Below are 20,409 nucleotides of genomic sequence, written 5' to 3'. Positions count from 1 at the left end.
CTTTGACTTGAGTCACACGGCCAACCACACGCCCGTGTGACTAGCTCATATACCATTATAATTGCCTCACACACTCGTGTGTCAGGCCGTGTACTAGGCCATGCCAAACTTGTAAAGTATACTGATTTATGCCATACGGCCAAGTCACATGCCCGTGTGCTAGGCCGTGTGGAGCATACTAACTTGGTTTTTAAATAAACATCAGAGGACACACGGCCGTGTCACTTGACCGTGTGTCACACATGAATGAGACACACACCAGTGGCTCTGCCCGTGTGAACAAAAATAGGATATTTTCCAAGTCATCTTTCTCATCCAAATCTTGCATTCACCTAGACAAACCAAAATACATATGACCATATCTTCAATAGGCATTTAAACCCATCTAGACCAAGTTTAACTCATGTTATATCAATACCAATAACACAAGGCACATAAGTATCACAATTATCCATTCAATTTCATATCTATTTTACATCCAAAATTACCTAAATGATCAAACTTACTAAGTAGACTTTGTGCCTAAATCAACATGCATACCGTATCTCAAAATTCAACCATTTGATGCTCAAAATACCAATTCACAACAAGGCATTCAAATAGTAATTATAAACCACATAACAAAAGGCCATTTACACATTCACATATTCAAACATAATCCATGGCAACCCAAATGCACACAAGATGAAAATAATCACATATATACATACATATACCAACATATGCCAAATCAAGTCATATTACATGACTAATTACATAACCAAACATATAGGTTTTCATTAGCCAAATGACCTATACATGCTATATAACCAAAATACATAAGTTCAAAAGTACCAAAATGACAGCTTGATAGTGTGATGAGCTCTCCGACAACTCTCAGTCCGAGTAGGTTTCGAAATCACTATAAAATACGGAAAAGTAAACATAGTAAGCTATAAAACTTAGTAAGCTTGTATGATTAATACATATAACTTATCATTAATTTACAAATTAAGTTATATCATAAAACACTACACTTTAACTTAATCAAAGGGCCAATATATGTTCATCCACATAGTAGATCATATAACTCACAAACTTCATAGATTTCAATGCTTATACTGTTTACGTACATACCTGCACTGATACGTATCAATCTCTTACCCTTTCATATCTTCAATATACCCTTTGAAACATTTGGAAAAATATCAGATACTTGGGAATCTTGCACCTTAAGTGCATGGTCGAAACCATCTCAATCTCAAATATCATATAATGCTCATTCTTGAGCTATCACCGGGTCTACTCACACAAACTGACGGTCAAGACGTAACTACACGGTGCTGCTCACACAAACTGAAGAGAATCTACAACACATGCCAAAAAACTCAGCAACCGATAAAACGTAAGGACCTGCACCTAAAACGCAATAACCCCTAATGACATGTCATTTGTATCCTATCTATTCCTAAGGTTCGACCAGGATTTCACATTGTCAAATCTTCGTCGAACATTTCTGTAAGGTTGTATTCATCAACAATACAATTATAAAGCATTTAAAACACAACTACATTAATTCTTATTAACATACAAACTTACCTCGATCACAAAAACGTCTAAACAAGATCGACGAGTCCAATACTTTATTTTTCCCCCAATCTAGTTCCGTACATTGCTTTTCTTGATCTATATAATCAAATTTAATTTATTTAATTATCATTCTATTCAATTTAATCCAAATTTCATGTAATGGTAATTTTACACTTTGCCTATAATATTTTAACTTTTTTACAGTTTAGTCCCTAGCTCATAAAAATCTAAACTCATGCAATTAAGTCCACACCCATGCTAGCCGAATTTCCTATAAACTCATAACAACCCTAAATTTTTATTATTTCATACATTTCACCATCAATTTTACACATTTCTCAATTAAATCCCTAATTGACAATTTTATCAAAAATCACTTAACAAACGTTGTTTATTTAACAACAACCATCCATTTTATATCATAAAACATCAAAACACATATACATTCATCAATGGTAAAACCCTATACTTTTAACAGTTTTACAAATTAGTCCCTCGGCTAGCTAGATTAAGTTGCAACGACTCTAAAAACATAGAAATTGTTAAAAAAATTGACAAAAATCATTCATCAATTAAACATTAAAGTAGCTGAAACCTAGCAAGCTCTCATGGCTTCTTATTCTTTGAATTTTTCAATGGTGAACAAAAAGGAATATGATAGCTTTTCATTTTGTTTTAACTTATTGTATCGTTATTAACCAAATTACAAAATTAACCTTTATAAACATTAATAATCACAAAAAATACCAAGTCATTATCATCCACTGACTCATTAATGGGATAATTACCATATAAGGACTTTCATTTTAAAGTTATATAGATATTGCTAATAGAACTCAAGTTTTACACTTTACGTGATTTAGTCTTTTTTATCAAATTAAGTATTCAAACGATAAAATTTCTTAACGAAATTTTTACACAATCATACTATCATGTTGTAGACATCATAATAATAATAAAATAAATATTTCAACCTCGAATTTGTGGTCCCAAAACCACTGTTCCAATTTAACTAAAAACAGGTTGTTACAACTCTCCCCCCTTAGGAATTTTCGTCCCCGAAAATCTTACGAGAAAATAGGTTAGGGTTCTGTTTTCTCATAGCTTCTTTGGGTTCCCACGTAGCCTCTTCAACACCGTGATGTTGCCATAGAACCTTCACTAAAGCTATACTCTTGTTTTTCAACTCTTTAACTTCTCGAGCTAGAATTCTGATCGGTTCTTCACTATACGATATATCAAGTTGAATTTCAATCTCTGTTGGAGAAATTATATGCGATGGGTCCAACCGATACCGTCGTAACATTGACACATGAAACACATTGTGAATCTTTTCTAGTTCTTACGGTAAAACTAATTAATATGCCACTGACCCTATTCTCTCGATAATCTAGTACAGTCCGATAAATCGCAGACTCAATTTTCCTTTACAACCGAATCGAAGAATCTTCTTCCATGATAATACTTTTAGAAACACTCTGTCACTAATTTGAAATTCAATGTCTTTACGTTTCATATCCTTATATGATTTCTGTCGATCTAAAGCTGCATTCAAACTGTCGCGAATTACTTTCACTTTATCTTTGGTCTCTCTAACTAAATCAACCCCATGAATATTTTTCTCACTAAATTCGATCTAATACAATGGAGTTTGATATTTACGACCATATAAAGCTTTATACGGTGCTATATTTATGCTCGATTGAAAACTATTGTCATACGTAATTTCAACCAATGGTAAAATTTTTCCCAGTTGCCCTCAAACTCTAAAACATAACAACAAATCATATCTTCGAGAATCTGTATAATTCTCTCGGACTGACCATTAGTTTGGGGATGAAATGCAGTACTAAAGTGCAACCGCGTACCTAAGGCTTCTTGCAATTTCATCCAAAATCACGACGTTAACCTTAGATCTCTATCCAAAATAATTGAGACTGGCACTCCGTGCAATCTAACAATCTCTGAGATGTACAATTCAGCTAATCTATCAAATGAAAAGTCTGTATGTACCGGAATGAAATGTGCAGATTTCGTCATTCGATCAACAACAACCCAAATAACATTTTTCTTTTTCGGAGATAGGGGTAATCCCGATACGAAATCCATCGTGACTCTATCCCATTTCCATTCTGCTATCATCACTGGTTGTAGTAATCCCGAAGGTACTTGACGTTCAAATTTAACTTGTTGACAAACTAAACATTTCGACACAAATTCTGAAGTGTCTCGTTTCATGCCCAACCACCAATACAGCTGTTTCAAATAATTATACATCTTAGTACTTCCAAGATGAGCAGATAAACAACTACTATGTGCTTCATGTAGAATTTTCTGAATAAGCTTGAAATTTCTCGGTACACAAATTCTACCTTGAAACAACAAATAATCATCGGATCTAATCTGATATTCTGAATCAGTAATCGACTCACACTGTACTCTTTTAGCTTACAATTTATTGTCACATTTCTAAGCTTTACAGATTTGCTTAAGAAATACTTTTATTAGCTTTTAACTCAGCTAAAATTGAACCATCATTAGACAAAGTTAGTTGCGTATTCATCGCCCGTAAAACAAATAAAGATTTTCTGCTCAGAGCATCCGCAACTACATTCTCTTTCCCCGGATGATAATCAACTACTAACTCATAATCTTTCAATAACTCGAGCAATCTTCCTTGTTGCAAATTCAAATATTTTTGAGACATTAGATATTTCAAGCTTTTGTGATCGGTAAAAATATGGCACTTCTCATCAAATAAATGATGTCGCCAAATTTTCAATGTAAAAACAATAACGACCAACTTTAAGTCATGTGTTGGATAATTTTTTTCATGCGGCTTCAATTTTCTGGAAGCATAAGCTATTACTTTACCTTCTTGTATCAAAACACATCCCAAACCATTCAATGACGCATCACTGAAAATCACAAACTATTTACCCGACTCAGGCTGAATTAAAACTGGTGCTTCAGTTAACAACTACTGAAATCTTACTCAGGTCAACTCGAATGCCTTTCACTGAAATAATATGTCCCAAGAATCTAACCTCTCTGAGCCAAAACTTACTTTTGCTGAATTTAGAAAACAATTTCTTATCTATCAATGTTTGTAATATAATTCTCAAATGCTCGGCATATTTAGATTCGTCTCGAGAATAGATCAGAATGTCATCAACGAATACAACAATAAATCTGTCCAAATATGATCTGAAAATTCTATTTATCAAATCCATAAAAACTGCAGGACCGTTAGTTAATCTGAATGGCATAACAAGAAACTCATAATGTCTGTACCTTGTTCTGAATGCACTCTTTGGCACATCTGAATCTTTAACTCGCAACTGATAATTTCTGTACCTTGTTCTGAACACAGTTCATCAGTGCCATGATTCCGCTATAGAACATTCACTAAAGGAATAGACTTGCTTCTCAGAACTTTAACATTTCGATCTAGAATCTGAACTTGCTCCTTCTCAAAAGTCAAATCATGTCTAACCTCGATCTCCCCAATAGAGACAACGTGAAATGGATCAGACCGATACCGCTTCAACATCGAAACGTGAAACACATCTTGAATACAGTTCAGCACAGGAGGAAGCTCCAATTGATAAGCAACTGGTCTCACATGCTTTAGAATCTAATACGGCCTAATTAACCTAAGGTTCAACTTGCCTTTACGATCGAATCTCATAACTTTTTTCTATGGAGAAACCTTAAGAAACACGAAGTCCCTCGCAAACTACTTAATATCCACCTCTTCAGATCTGCATAAGATTTCTGTTTATCCGCTTTCAGACAATCTTGAATCAATCAAACTTTATCATCGATCTCAGAAACCAACTCAGAACCCAAAACCCGACGTTCACCCAACTTAGTCCAACACAGTAAAGTACGACACTTACGACCATACAAAGCCTCATAAGGTGCCATTTGGATGCTAGACTGAAAATTATTCTTGTAGACGAACTCAGCTAGGAACAGATAATCCTCCAAACTAACTCGAAAATCAATCACACAATATCGAAGCATATCCTCCAGTATCTGAATCACCCTCTCATATTGACCATCGGTCTGAGGATGGAACGCAGTACTAAAGTCCAATCTTGAACCTAAAGCTTCGTGTAATTTCTTCCAGAATCGAGAAGTGGAGCGAGGATATCTATTAGAAATAATCGACACAGAAACACCATGAAATCTAACTATCTCGGAGATATAGAGCTTCGCCAACTTCTGCAGAGAATAATTGGTCCGAACTGGAATTGGAATAAAGTTAGCAGCCTTTGTCAATCGATCCATAATAACCCAAATAGAATCCTTCTTAGTGGGTGTCAAAGGTAACCTGCAAATGAAGTCCATCATTACTCGTTCTCATTTCTATAAATAAATCTTAACGGGTTGTAGCAAACCGAAAGGCAATTGGTGCTCAACCATAACTTGCTGACACGTTAGACAATGAGTAACGAAATCTATAACCTCTCATTTCAAACCTGGCCACCAGTACATCTCACGAATATTGCGATACATCTTATTCCCACAGGGATGCATAGCATAAGAGCTACTATGTGCCTCCTTTAGAATCGACTGCCTCAAGTCAAAATCATTCAGCCCACAGATCCGACCTCAAAAACACAGAATGCCATCATTATTTAGCTAAAATTTTGAAGTACTGCCACTCTCAACTTGACTAAACCACAAACCCAGAGATTCATCCCCCAACTGCTTAACTCGAATCTGATCAATCCAAATAATTTAACTTGCAATTTAGCTAACAGACTCTCATCATCAAACAGACTAAGTCAAGTGAACATCGCTCTCAAATCAGTCATCATTCTACGACTTAGAGCATCCGTCACCACATTGGCCTTACCAAGATGATACTCTATCGTGCAGTAATAATTTTTAAGCAGTTTAATCCAACGGTGCTGCCTAAGATTCAACTCCTTCTGAGTAATGAGATACTTGAGGCTGTTGTGATCAGTGTAGATAATACACCTCTCACCATATAGATAATGCCTCCAGATTCTCAACGCAAAAATTACAGCAGCTAACTCTAGATCATATGTCAGATAATTTCCCACGTGTGTCCTAAGCTCTCGGGACGGATAAGCCATATCCTTACCATATTGCATCAGTACACATACCAAACCGACGTGTGATGCATCATTGTACACCATAAACTCCTTACCAGATTCAGGCTGTATCAGAACAGAAGCTTGAGTCAAAACAAACTTGAGCTTCTCGAAGCTCGATTGCTGCACATGAGTCCAAAAAAAAAGGAACACCCTTACGCAAAAGTTTAGTCAAAGGCGCTGCAATCAACAAGAACCCCTCAACAAAACGTCGATAATACCACGCTAGACCCAGAAAACTGCGAATTTCAGATACATTCTTAGGCTGTTTCCAATTGAGCATAGCCTCAATCTTTCTTGAATCAACTCGAACTTCCTTAGTAGAAATCACGTGCCCTAGAAAAGTTACCTCACGCAACCAAAACTCACATTTGCTCAACTTAGTGTAGAGTTTTTTCTCACGGAGGATTTGAAGCACTACCCTAAGATGTTCATTATACTCATCCCAATCTTAGAGTAAACTAGAATATCGTCGATAAAAACTACGACGAACTGATCTAGAGATAGTTGAAAGACTCGGTTCATCAAATCCATGAATACAACAGAAGCATTCGTCAGACCAAAAGGTATAACTAGGAACTTATAGTGTCCATAACGAGTCCTAAATGCAGTATTATGAACATCTACTTCCTTAACCCTTGATTGATAATACCCAAAACGGAGTTCAATCTTCAAAAACACAGAAGCCCTTCGGAATTTATCAAACAAATTGTCAATCCTTAGAAGTGGATACTTATTCTTCACAGTCAATTTATTTAATTACCGATAGTCAATGCACATCCTCATGGTGTCATCATTTTTCATCACAAATAGAACCAGTGCCCCCCATGGAGACACATTAGTGCAGATGAAACCACGATCCAAAAGCTCTTAAAGTTGAGGCTTAAGCTCTGTAAGCTCTTTCGGTAGGAAACGATAGGTATCGACGCTGTAACCGGTAGAAGCTCAATTCCAAACTTAACTTTTCAACTCGGAGGTAAACCCGGTAACTCCTCAGGAATAACATCTGAAAAATCCCTTATAGTTTTAATATCCCTGATAATAGAGTCCCTAGAAGCAGAAACATTGACGTAAGCCAAATACGCCTCACATCCTTTCCGAACTAGTTTCTCAGCCACAAGAGCGGAGATCACATTGGATAAATAATCTCGACACTCACCGATCACAACTACCTCTATTTCAACCTTGGTCTTCAGAATGACCCTATTAGATGCGCAGTCGAAATTGACTCGGTACTCAACCAACTAGTCCATACCCAAAATTAAATCGAACTCCTTAAACGGAAACTCCATCAGATTTGCCAAAAAAAATAGCCCCTTGCACCACTAACGGGACATCCCTATAGAGTTTACTAACTTGAATAGACTGCCTCAATGGACTTAATACAGCAACCTCACTAAAAGTGCTCTTAACAGATATCCCCAGGTTTTCAGAAACAGAACTAGCTACATAGGAATGTGTTGAACCTATGTCTATCAGGGTAGTATAAGGTACATTAAAAATTAAGAACGTACCGATGATAAGATATGGAGAATCTCTTCCTCTCGGCGTCGAGTAGCATAAACCAATGTAGGTTGCCTCGCCTCCGTCTGACCAGCACCTCTGCCTAGTGCTCTCTGCCCTCAGCTCATACCATTACCAACCTTAGCCGGTCCACGGCCCCTAGGTGACTGCTGAACTGCCCTCTAAAGCTGCACAGAACCTGGTCTCAAAACTTTCATCTGATCTAACCATTGTGGGCAATCTCTAATACGGTGTTCCAAAGATCGACACCTCAAACAAGCCCCAATCCTCATTCAATACTCGCCTAGATAGCTCCTACTACAATCTCTACACGGCTGAATCCTAGTAGGATCAACAGGAGCCCATTAGGTTTGGCCTTTTTCTTAGGCCTCTGAATAGAATTAGAGGGCTCTGAATCTCTCTTATTCTTACCCCCCCTCTCGGTCCCTATTCTGGCACTCCACGTGCTTAACTTCTTCAGCGATCTTCGCTTGCTCAACTAAGACCGTGAACTCTCGCTCCCTCTGTAGAGCATTCAGTAATCTTAGACTGTCTCTCAAATCGACCTCAAACTGGACGCACCTCTAATACTCAGACGCCACCATGCCTCGAGCGTAGCGACTCAACCTTAGAAACTCTACCCCATACTTGGCCACAGATCTATCACCTTGCGTGAGATTCATGAACTCACGCTTACAAGTAGGGGTGAGTATTCGATAGAGTCGAGTCGAATCGAGTAAAAAATTTTCGAGTTAGTTGAGTTGACAAATCTTATTTTAGCAACCGAACTCAATTTGAAATTTTTTCGAATCAAATCGAATCGAGTAAAAAAATTTCGAGTCAAATCGAGTCAAGTTAACGAATCCTATTATTTATACTTAATGTTGTGTTTAAATGGACCAATTATTTAACTAGTAGATAAAGTACAAGTTATTTAACTACATGAACAATATAATGATTTAGTCTTTTAACTTAATGAGTAAACATTTATCAAAACGACGTAGTTTTACCTTTTAACTTAATTATTTTGAATTTTAACTTTTAATAAAGTAAACATTTATCAAAACTATGTAGTTTTGTATTTTCTTATTCGGATTTTCGGATAACTCGAATTGTGTAATTCATATTCGAGTTAAACCAAAAAACTTAATTTTTTATTCAAGTTGATCTGAATAACTTGATTAACTCAAACAACTCGAACTATTTAATTCAAAATTTGAATTTTTTATCGAGTTTTTCGAATCAAATCGGATTTTGCTCACCCTTACTTACGAGCATCCACATAACTCACCCCCACATGCTTCCTTTGGAAGGTAGTCTTAAAGAAATCTCAGTTCAGACGATAAGGCTGAGTGCCCTCCTTAACAGTTAACCACAACTGATAAGCCTCATCGAGAAGCAAAGAGACTGTACCCTTCAGTTTCTGTTCGGGAGTGCAGTCTAGATCATTCATGATCCTCTCGATGGCCTCCAACCAATACTCGGCCACATTAGGGGCGACTCCAGTGACACATCTAAACAACTCAACACCATTAGACCGGAATAGTTCAGTTATCAACCCTAGCCCCCAATTCTAGAATGATGTCCTGTGACCCTTTCCAAAATCATCAGCATTGCTTGGTACAGTACGTCGTCACCAACCGAACGGTTTTAAAACCCAGTCTTAATAGTAGGAGAAATTGGTGTCTCACTCATATCTAAGTGTGGCATACTACCAATAGAGGAAGACTCAGCTCGAGCCCCCTACAGCTTTTTCCACGGCTACGAATACCACGTCCATTAGTTTCACGAGTGCTCATTGTATAATTCGAGTTTTATCAACATTATAAAATTTTATGCATCAGTTTCAGTATTTATTAGCAGATATTTTATACACAAATTATCAAAAGTTCAGAATTATTTTAAAAGGTTTCAGTCTTTAGCTAACTTAGTATAATTTCAGAAGGTATTATTTACAGTGTTTCAGAGCAGTTCTATCTAAGTTTCAGAAATACTTACAGGATGGGCGTCGGAGACTCGATGTATCACTTACTTTCTTAATTTTTTCAAATAAAAAAACCGATTATTTTTTAACACAATTTTGGAACTCATGATGCTGTCATTGAGAGTACCAAAAATATCCTATCCCTATAAAATATTGAAAATAATAAAAATAATAGTATAAGGGAAGTAGGGTCAAATCTTCAAGGATCGGATTTGCATAATTGCTTGTTTCTCGAAATCTTGGTCAAAATTATGCCCAAGAAAACCTGCGTACCTGGAAAAAAAAAACAGAATTAAAAGTTTTGATTGAAATTCCAAAAATAATAGAAATAAATAGAGTTGAGGAAAAAGAATTCTTATGGAGAGATTCCAGCCTCCAGTTGTCTCGATCCACCTTAAGTTCAATCTTCGACTTTTAAGTGATCTTTCTCAAATTGAATAAGCCAGTTATAGTGGAAGAGCATGCCTACGACCACTAGCTCCAAGATTTTAGACTTACAATTTAGCAAAACCTGACTCTAACCAACAATCGTTTTTGTAGGATCATCTTATGCTAGATCATTATTTCTCAATGGCGAATACCACGCCACTTTGTGTCTTGGGCTCGCCAACCTCTGAGGCAGTAAGCTAACGAACCGACTATGCAACCTTTCCAAAATATACAAAGCGGTCGTTTCTTGCACACGTTGAAAAGATCACTTTTTAAGGGACATGACGATCCCGTAATGCGAAAAACGATGAATACTCTTTTGAGAAAGCTAAGCGCGGATTTTAAGCCTCATGAACCCTTTTTAGGGATTTTTGACAACTTTTGGCTAGATAAGTTTAGTGGCTCATGATTTTTGGGGAAAAGGAAATAGGTGTAATGGAAATAGAATTTTTATTTAAAAATGTGGAAAGAACAAAAGGCTAAACTTTATGTAGAGAGAGTGTTTACAGAAAAGATAAGTAAAACTTGTGTCACTCCATCCCTTATTTATAGTACTAAGAAACCTAGCCTATTCCTAATTAAATTCTAAAATATAAATACAAATAAATAAAGATAATTAAAGATAAATGAAAATAAATCCTAAAATTAAATCTAAATAATAATCGTTGGTAATTATCCTAATATAATTAAACAATAAATAAAGCATTGTGCTATAAAATCTCTTCTTTTGCATTTTTGCTCCCAAAATCTTCCACACTTTGCATTTTTGGCACCACTTCTCTCCTACTTAGCCTGTTGGCCCAATTTAACTTCAAATTCACGCTTTTAGCGCCCAAATTCCATTTTGCCTTCAATTTAGTACCTATAAGATAAAAAACCATAAATAGCTCAAATTAGTAAGATCATACTCAAAATAAACATATAATTAATACATAAAAATATCTCATTTTAGAGTATTATCAACCCAAAATTCATAGCCCGAGTTTTGCAACCTAACTCTGATCCCACTAAATATAACATCCCAAACACGACCTAGACGTTATGGCCAAATTTGGTGACATCACAAGGAATGGGTTTTGAAAACGGTGTTATCTTGATAAACCATTCAATTTTTATACGTTGTGTTCGTTCATAATTATACTGAAAATGTTATTTATTTAATTTGTTTTTCAAAACACTTACTATAGTGGAAGTTTAGTAAATGTGATAAATTTTAGAAACTCGATTTGTTATTTTTAGAAAAACCTCTTTTTGCATAAAAAACCGTCGATTTCATAACACGTCTTATCAAAACATGCAGAGTATCAACAAACCAAAATCAACAGTTAAAAACTATAAAGTCCAGAGAGTTTTAGAAATTACAAACTCTCAAATGAAAAACCAAAATCATAAATAACCAAGTTTAAACAGTTTTACAGTTAGGTGGTCACTGTTGAGTCTTTGCCGCACCGATCCGCCAAACTCTATGGATTACCTGAACAGAAAAAACAGACAAATGTGAGTTTTCATAAACTCAGTGTGTAACCTAATAGAATTAAACATGCAAACATATAGATTATCACGTAAACAGTTAGATACAGATTTGGGCCCATGCCCATTTCAGATACAGTCAATAGAATGAGATATATTGATCAAATAATCAAAATTCTACCCCTATCCTCTACACATCAACTTCGACCATCCCATCACACCATGTGGGGTTAAAAACACCCACCCAACCTTACATATCATATCATGCTATTACAACACATATCAGTTAATGTATAGCCAAGTTGCTAGAAAATAGGCGATGATCGCCATTCAGTACACTTCCTCTTCATATATAAACCCACCTCAATAAACAGATGCAGAAATCAGATACAGATATAATAGACTAAACATGCTCAACATGCTTATATATAGAAAACAGATATACTCATAGCAGTACAGTCCGACATACATTCAGTATCCTACTCAGATCAGTCTATCAGAATATCATAGCATATAGATTAGAGTCTAATTAGCCCTTATCGACCCTACAGTAGGCCCACAGTCGATCAGAGTGACCCGTGCGACCTTAGGGAAACTTTCATAATTATGAGCCTACATGCTTGTGTGGGCCACACGCCCATACGCGCAGATTGGCCTTGCCTGTGTCTCCCACACGGCCTGGCCCAAAAACCTACACGCCCGTATGGAATGCTCTTGTGGGCCCACACACCTAATACCTAAAAATCGACATTCCAGATCCCGAATTTAGTAACATTAACAGAAACTCAACCGAAAATATCACAATCGAAGCCTTACAACACTCAACGCAGGCGAAAACTTACCGCTACCGAGCAAAAACCCCGAACACTTAAATTTCTACAAAAGCCCCAGCCAACTCTTGTCCTTCACCTAACCAAAAATAACAAAACAAACCACTCATCAAAACCTTAGTCAAAAGCATTAAGATTAAAGAAAGCAGAACTTACCGAACGAACAAATCCAGGATTTGTACAAAAAGAATCAAATTGGAAAAGCCAAAAAAGGATAGGAAAAAGAAGAAAATTGATCAGACGAGATGGGAAACAGTAACGTCAAAAGGAAAAATGATTTTGGGCAAAACAAAATAAAATAAAACTAATTTGATATTCCCCAACTTCCCATTAACATCTCAATCTCAACCACTTCAAAATTTTAATTCCACCTACAAAACCAAGCAAAAATAATACCCACATTCGTTCAGAGATTCAAACACAAAACCTCCAACATACCAACACCCTTTCCACTCAAACCAGTAGGCTTATTCTGATATGAATTTATAGATAATTTAATATAAGCTCACTTAACAAAGATAAGGCTTAATTCCAAAAAAAATCACAAAATTTAGCAAAGATGAGACTTGAACCCAAGACCTCTTACACATACCCAAACACTTAACCACTGAAGTAAATACACAATTATATTAGATTTTACAGGAATAGAAATAAATTATTTAAGGTGTTACAAAAAGTTACACACTAAATTATGAAAACTCACTTTCTGTTTGTCTGTCACTTTCAGGTAACCATCAGACTTAGGCAGGTCGGTGCGATTGGAGCTCGGTTATAATCATATTTCTGTAAATTTGACTTATTCAAATTTGGGTTTAAGAGTTTTGTAAATTTTGGACTCTCTAGACATTTTGGACTATTTTGGGTTTAAAACTTTATCTATGTATTTTGCTTAATACTGTTTAAATGTTTTTATCGAAAATATTCACTTTTCTATAAAATTAATGGTTTTCAAATAACGAACAATGTTTTCTAAAAGATCACTTTTTAAAGAATTTCTACTGCAAAGATTATATGGTTTTGGAAAATGTAAACAAATAACATTTTCAATAAAACAACTAAGTAAGATGTGTTTTTAGATAAACCGGGTTATTGTTTGATAGAGTTTATGACATTTTCAAAATATACAAAATCTAGATTTTCAAATCATTTTACGGTAACATCTTCAGATCTGGCCATAACGTCTATAGACTGGGTTTGGGGTGTTACACTTTCCCTCTTGACGGATCCACATCGTGTTAGCTACGAATAATCATAAAACACATCACACTATCATTGTCTAGCAAATTCACAATCATTTATCAATTTACACATATTTTACAAATTATTTATTTTAGTCCCTAAAATCAAGACAAGTATAACTTTCAATCTAGATATTCGAATTAAAATATTATTTGACTTATATTCACTAGGGACCCTCTACTTGCTATTTCTATGAAAATTTCATAAAAAATTTTATTTTATTCAATTTTTTCCTTAATGTACAAAATTCACTATTGAGCTTTACAATTTAGTTTTTTTCTTAAACTAAGCTTAATTCCTATCAATTTAACACCTAAATCATTCAATTCTCAACAATGACAACTTTCAAAACTTTAATAATTTTAAAAATTAGTAAGTAGGCTAGCTAAATCAAACTCCCACAATAAAAAAAATCCATGAAAATAAAAAAATATGACTAAAGACTAACTTGAAATTGAAGACCAAAAGCTTAAAAAAAAAAAAAAAAGCTTCAAGTTTCTTCCTTTCACCTATGGCCGGTTGGGTAAGATGGTGATTATCTCTCCATCCACCCATTTTTGTTTTTATACATATATTATAGTTTAATTATTTTTAATTAATCATGATTTAGTTTTAATTAACCTTTATTAATTTAATTAATCCACCAACATTATTTTCATCCACTAATAGCATGAAAACAATGGTTTAATAACCATCTTAAACCTTTGGTTAATTACAATTTAAGCCCCTAAATCATTTTATGATTAAAAATATATAGTAATTAGAATTTTACGATTTAGTCCCGAGCCACAATAAATCAATAATTTAACTAAAGTGTTTATTCAAAATTAAATTCATCATTACATTAGCTCCATTCCTATTCAATATTTACGGACTCGATTTGTGAAAACAGGATCCCAAAAATTATATTTTCTAACACCACTAATAATCGATCGTTACAATTATCATATTAATTAATATTTAATTAATATTAATTTTATTATTATTACACAATGATATTAATAAATTATTATTTTAATGTAAATTTCGTAATATAATTAATAATAAAAGAGATTTTTATCGGTTTAAAAGTTTTTCCAATCATGCTTTTATATATATTATAAATAATATTTATTTATATTAAATAATTTAATTAATAATAATTTAATTAATTAAAAGAATAAACATACATTATTTTTGAAAAGAAAAACCTCAAATCATATATAACTCGGTGGATATTAAAACTAATATATATATATATATATATATATATATAAAACAATTTAGATAAACTTTTGAAGTGATAATATAGATGAAAATCTAAGATTAATGATAATGTTGATAATGTTGTTGATTGAGTTAGTATCATAAATCAACTCAACACTATCTCAAGATTAATGATAACACCATGATAAACAAATATAATAAATTTAATATTTTAATATGAAGTATTTACATGTTTAAATTTTATTTTGCTTACAATTTAATTTATTTTTTCATTTTAATTTCGTACATATTAAATATATTATTATTAATTATTTATTATATATTGTTTTTAAATTATGTATTTTAAAATGTAAAACATTCATAAACCATATCGTGCTATATTCCGTATTTTAATTATTTTATGTAGTGCATGATAGTTTTAACAACTCTAATTGCGTAGTTGATATAATTTAGAATCTAGAGATTTAATAGATTGCGTAGTTGATACATGTAATGCAAGTCTTTAGACTTAATTGTTAGCTGTAAATGGTTTTGATTAGATATAATGATTTCTTTGGTTTTTAATGTTATAAAATATTAATTTTTTTATTTTTTAATTTTTAAATTTGTATTATTTATCAAATTATATAAAAGTGGATTGAAAAGTTAATATTTCTTCGCTTTCTTTGGAGTGACATACACATGGATATTTTGTTATTTAAAAAATTATAAAATAATATTTAAAATTAATTTTTTTAAAATTAATTAATTGTTAGCGTGGGATACACGTGGACTACTATATTATGAAAGTTAATAAATGTTAATTTTTCTATTCATTTTAAATAATTTAACAAAAATACAAATTTAAGAATTAAATAAAATGAATAATTAAATAAAGAATTAATATAATATTTTTATAAAATTGAATGACCAAATAAGTAATCATGCCTACAGCTAATATTGTTAAGATGGGAAAAGCACATGGTATTATTGCGATAGTTTATAGTTTCAAGCTTTAAATCTAACCTTTCTACCTGCTTCTTCGTAGATATTGTTTGTTAATAAGTTAATTAAATATTATATTTGTAATGAGTCGATTTTTTTTATTAATGATTGACTGGGTATTTATTTGAAAAATTAAAGAAACAAAGTATTCAGGCTTGTTTTAACAAGCCCAACAGCAAATCAGACCAAGCCTACTTCATATTAAAAGGGAACTATTAAAGCGTAAAGACTCCTAAATTACCCTTAGTCAAACTTTCAACGGTTGGAAGTCATTATCTTCTCGTCTTTTCAAATCACCTATCCCATCACTTCCATCCGTCTGACGATAGCTCTTCCCAAAATTTGCTCTCTTTGCTATCTACTTGTACATCAGAATCTTCCCTTATCTTTTCAATCTGGATTTCTTGCCCATAGTTCTGTTACCCCCCCCCCCCATTCAGGCGGTTCAACTCTCCATCCTCGAGGTAAGTTCTTTCACTTCTCTTTAATGTTGTCTTCGCAATGTTGTGAGCACTCGTGTTCTTCATTTTTGGAATGTGCTTGAACTCTATCTTCTGAAAGCCCAATTTCTTAGCCTGAATATCTCTGATAATTGCTCCAATAACTGAATAATTGATTGTGGTTAACTGGCATTTCTTTACTACTGTTAATGAATCTCCCTGTATTTATATCTCCTGGAAGCCTATCTCGATTCCTAACTTAACTGCTTCTAAACCCGCATATGCTTCTGCTGCAAACGGAGAAGCAATATCATAATGAATGAATGATTTTGAAGCCAAATATTCGTTCGTTTTTCCCCAAACCACCAGCCCAGTCGCCGATCTGTAATTTCTAGAGTCAAACACAGCATCAAACTGGATCTTTATAATCGGTAAGTTCTCCTTAGTTCTTTGATGACACACCATATTCAATAGACTCTTCTTGGCTCTGACCCCTTCATATTCTACGACGAGGTTCTGGACTTTTTGTGTAAGATCAACACCTTTTGAATAAACTCTTTCATGCACGACCTGATTTCTCGCGTACCAAAGCAACCATGAAGCATAGCAAAAATATCTGCACTGTTCATCTGTTCCTTGTTCGAAGACCATGGTAAGCCACTCCCAAAAATTTGGTTGCATAATATTTGTGGTCCAAGCCATATCTAATAAATGCCAGACTTCCATGCTTGCAGGACATTGCCTAAAAATGTATAGCAGTCTTCTTCCCCAAAACCACATCGAGGACAAACAACATTCGTCACTATTCTTCTCTGTCTAAGATTTGCTAAAGTAGGGATGTAATTCCAGGCAATGCGCCAGATGATAATTGTAATCTTAGATGGTGGTTGTAGATTCCATAGCTTTTCAAAAAATTTCTCCAGAATATCCTACATCAATCAACTGACATTCCTCCAAAGTTCTCCAGAATAGATCCATTCTTTGTTCATCCCTAGATAAGCCGCCTTTCTTCTCAGAACCATACATTATTTCATTAAAGTCCCCACAAACCAACCACGGTATGTAATTATCAGGATCTAGGCATTTCAATACTTCTCATGAATCGTTCTTATCGTGTGCATAAGGAGACCGATAGAAACCCGTGAATCTCTATTTTTCTCATATGTCAGCGTCCTCAGTCTCCACATCAATGTCTTTTTGAGAAAGATCAAAGTTAAATCGAGACATCTGTTCTCTATGCCATACATAAGCCTCCTCGATTACCCTCTGAATCAACCTCCAAACCATAGAAAAATCCTCATTTCCGCCGCACCTGTTCCATCTTTCTTTTTTCCAACTTAGTCTCCATAAAGAAGACAATTTGGGGATTATGCATTTTCAGCGTATGCTGCAGTCGTCGAATTGTCCGTGGTCTCCCCAAACCACGGACATTCCAACTTAGAATTTTCATTGTGACCTGTCAGTTTGCCTCTTGGCAACCATTGATATTGAGTGATTGATCTCCACTAGTCTTCTATTCCTTACCAATAAGTTGTCAGTTTCCTTTCCTACCGCTACATCTTCTAAAGCTCCTCTAGCTATCTTCTTCCCTTCTTCACCAATTATTACTCCCTCCTCTAGATCATGCTCCATAACTGTATTCATCCAATCCGATGTCTTATTTTCTTTTTGTAGATAAAGATTTGATGACCCCCCTTCCAGATTAAAACCTAAGATTGGACCAATAACCTTTCCTGCCCTTATAGTATTATCAGCACCCCATATTCTATTCGTTGAACCTCGAATATACCACTTTTCCCCTTCACTTTTACCATTGTCATCCTCCCTAAGCCAGATACTATTTATTGATAAGGCTGTACGTGATTGAGCGCGTAGGGAAAGATCTCAACCTTGTTCAGCAACCTCCACCCTAATCAGCATTTTAGCTTCACAAAATGAATCATTATGACCCAACTGACCATAATAGAAGCAAAATAAAGATAATCGTTCATATCTAAATTTGACATATGAACATCTTCCATTAAATAGGACCTGTTTTTTCCTTTTTAACGGTTTTCTAATATCAATCTGAGCCCTTATACGCATATAATTTCGATTTTCCTTTACCAAGTTTGCTCGATCGTATTCCAAAAATATCCCCAAAAAAATTACCCAATTGTGAGGCTAATTTTTTTGAATATAAACCAACTGGAACATCATGAATTTGAATCCAAAAAGGAGAATAATTTAATGGAACTTTAAGCGGATCTTCCCCCCCATTGTAACCTATAAAGGACTAACAGATGATTGTTGAAAGTCCATGGAAAATCCTTAAGAACCCTTTCTATGTCCATAACATGAAAAAATTGAAATAAATACCATTTTTCTCCCAAATCTCGGATCTAAACCCCACGAACCAGATGCCACAGATTTGTCATTGTACTTTTTATAGCTGGAAAGTGAATAATAATTGCTGTTAAAAAAAACCTACTAATTGAAATTCACCCCTTTCATTACCCGAGCCAGGATCTAAATGGATCTGCAAAATTTCATCTTCTTCTTCATTGAGTGACGGATCTGCTAACTTGTTTACCATTGATGCAGGTTAATGGTGACTTGACGAAACACAGACTTGCAAAAAGATGAAAATATGGGACAAAAAAGACAAGAAAACAAGTAAGACCTAAACGATCATGCCAGCGGTGGCAGACTTAAGAATGCTAGGGTAGCAGACGAGTTTAAATTTATAATTTTTTTAAATCTAAAGAATATATAAAGAAAGTTAAATTTTTCGTAATGAGTCAATTTTTATTGGTACTAAAAATGTAGTTTTAAAATCTTATTTTGTAAACCGAATTTATAAATATTAAATATAAATATTTGCCGGAAAAATTAAAAATATATTAAAATTGGTCTAGTAATTTTGTCAAATTTATAATTAATGGAGGCTTAATGATTAAATTGCAAAAGTTTTATCACTATAGAATTCTGATTGACCAAAGGCTTGGGGACTTAAATAACAATTGTCGTAACTATTTTTTTTAAAAAAACGGGAATTGACTTGGATTTTGAAAATAAAAGAACGGAGTCGCCATGCGATCTTTTTGACGAGGTGTGATCAGTCACCTCATAAAAGTGGTTGTTTTTAATAAATAGTTTGGTTTATTTAAACAACAATTTTGGTCTCGAGAATCGAGAAAACAGTTCGGAGTCTACATACGAGGAAGGATTAGCACCTCGACACGCCCAAAATTGGTAACTAGTTGATTAATTAGTGTCTTAGTGTCAAAAATTAAAAAAAAAACTTGAAAGAATTTTAAAATACGATCCTTCTTTATAAAAAAGCTCAAGTGTTAAAGACTCTCTCGTCTCAAAATGTAAAATGTCACACCCAGTAAGTTAGGACACGACATCTTAAATTTTCGAGAGCGAGCTTGCCTTTTATGAAATCTGTGCATTTTATTAAAAGGGTATTCGATTATTTAGAATAACGAGAGAAGTCGAAACCCAGTAAGTTAGGGTACGTTTTCTCGAATTCTCAAACACCGAATATTGCCTTTATTTCTAAACAAAATTCTTATTTCGAGATGACAAAATATCATACCCGGTAAGTTAGGGCACAACACTTCACATCTTCGAGAATAAGC

At 34.2% G+C, this 20,409-nt stretch overlaps 1 long non-coding RNA gene across 4 annotated transcripts; it reads left to right on the top strand.

Moving 5' to 3' along the window:
• Window positions 1–16,588: 16,588 nt before the first annotated feature.
• LOC108450818 (uncharacterized) lies at window positions 16,589–19,559 on the top strand. Of its 4 annotated transcripts, none has more exons than XR_008283271.1 (3): window positions 16,589–16,807; window positions 17,153–17,435; window positions 17,518–17,741. It is a non-coding gene; the product is annotated as an uncharacterized LOC108450818 (long non-coding RNA). The 4 variants fall into 4 exon arrangements; XR_008283270.1 differs by having other exon boundaries at window positions 17,119–17,435; XR_008283269.1 differs by lacking the exon at window positions 16,589–16,807 and having other exon boundaries at window positions 16,817–17,214; window positions 17,297–17,435.
• The last annotated feature ends 850 nt before the right edge of the window (window positions 19,560–20,409 follow it).

This window comes from Gossypium arboreum, chromosome 5 (assembly GCF_025698485.1).
Source record: "Gossypium arboreum isolate Shixiya-1 chromosome 5, ASM2569848v2, whole genome shotgun sequence".
Lineage (NCBI taxonomy): Eukaryota > Viridiplantae > Streptophyta > Magnoliopsida > Malvales > Malvaceae > Gossypium > Gossypium arboreum.
The sequence above is the reverse complement of the archived record's forward strand: the minus strand, read 5'-3'. Positions and strand labels throughout refer to the sequence as shown.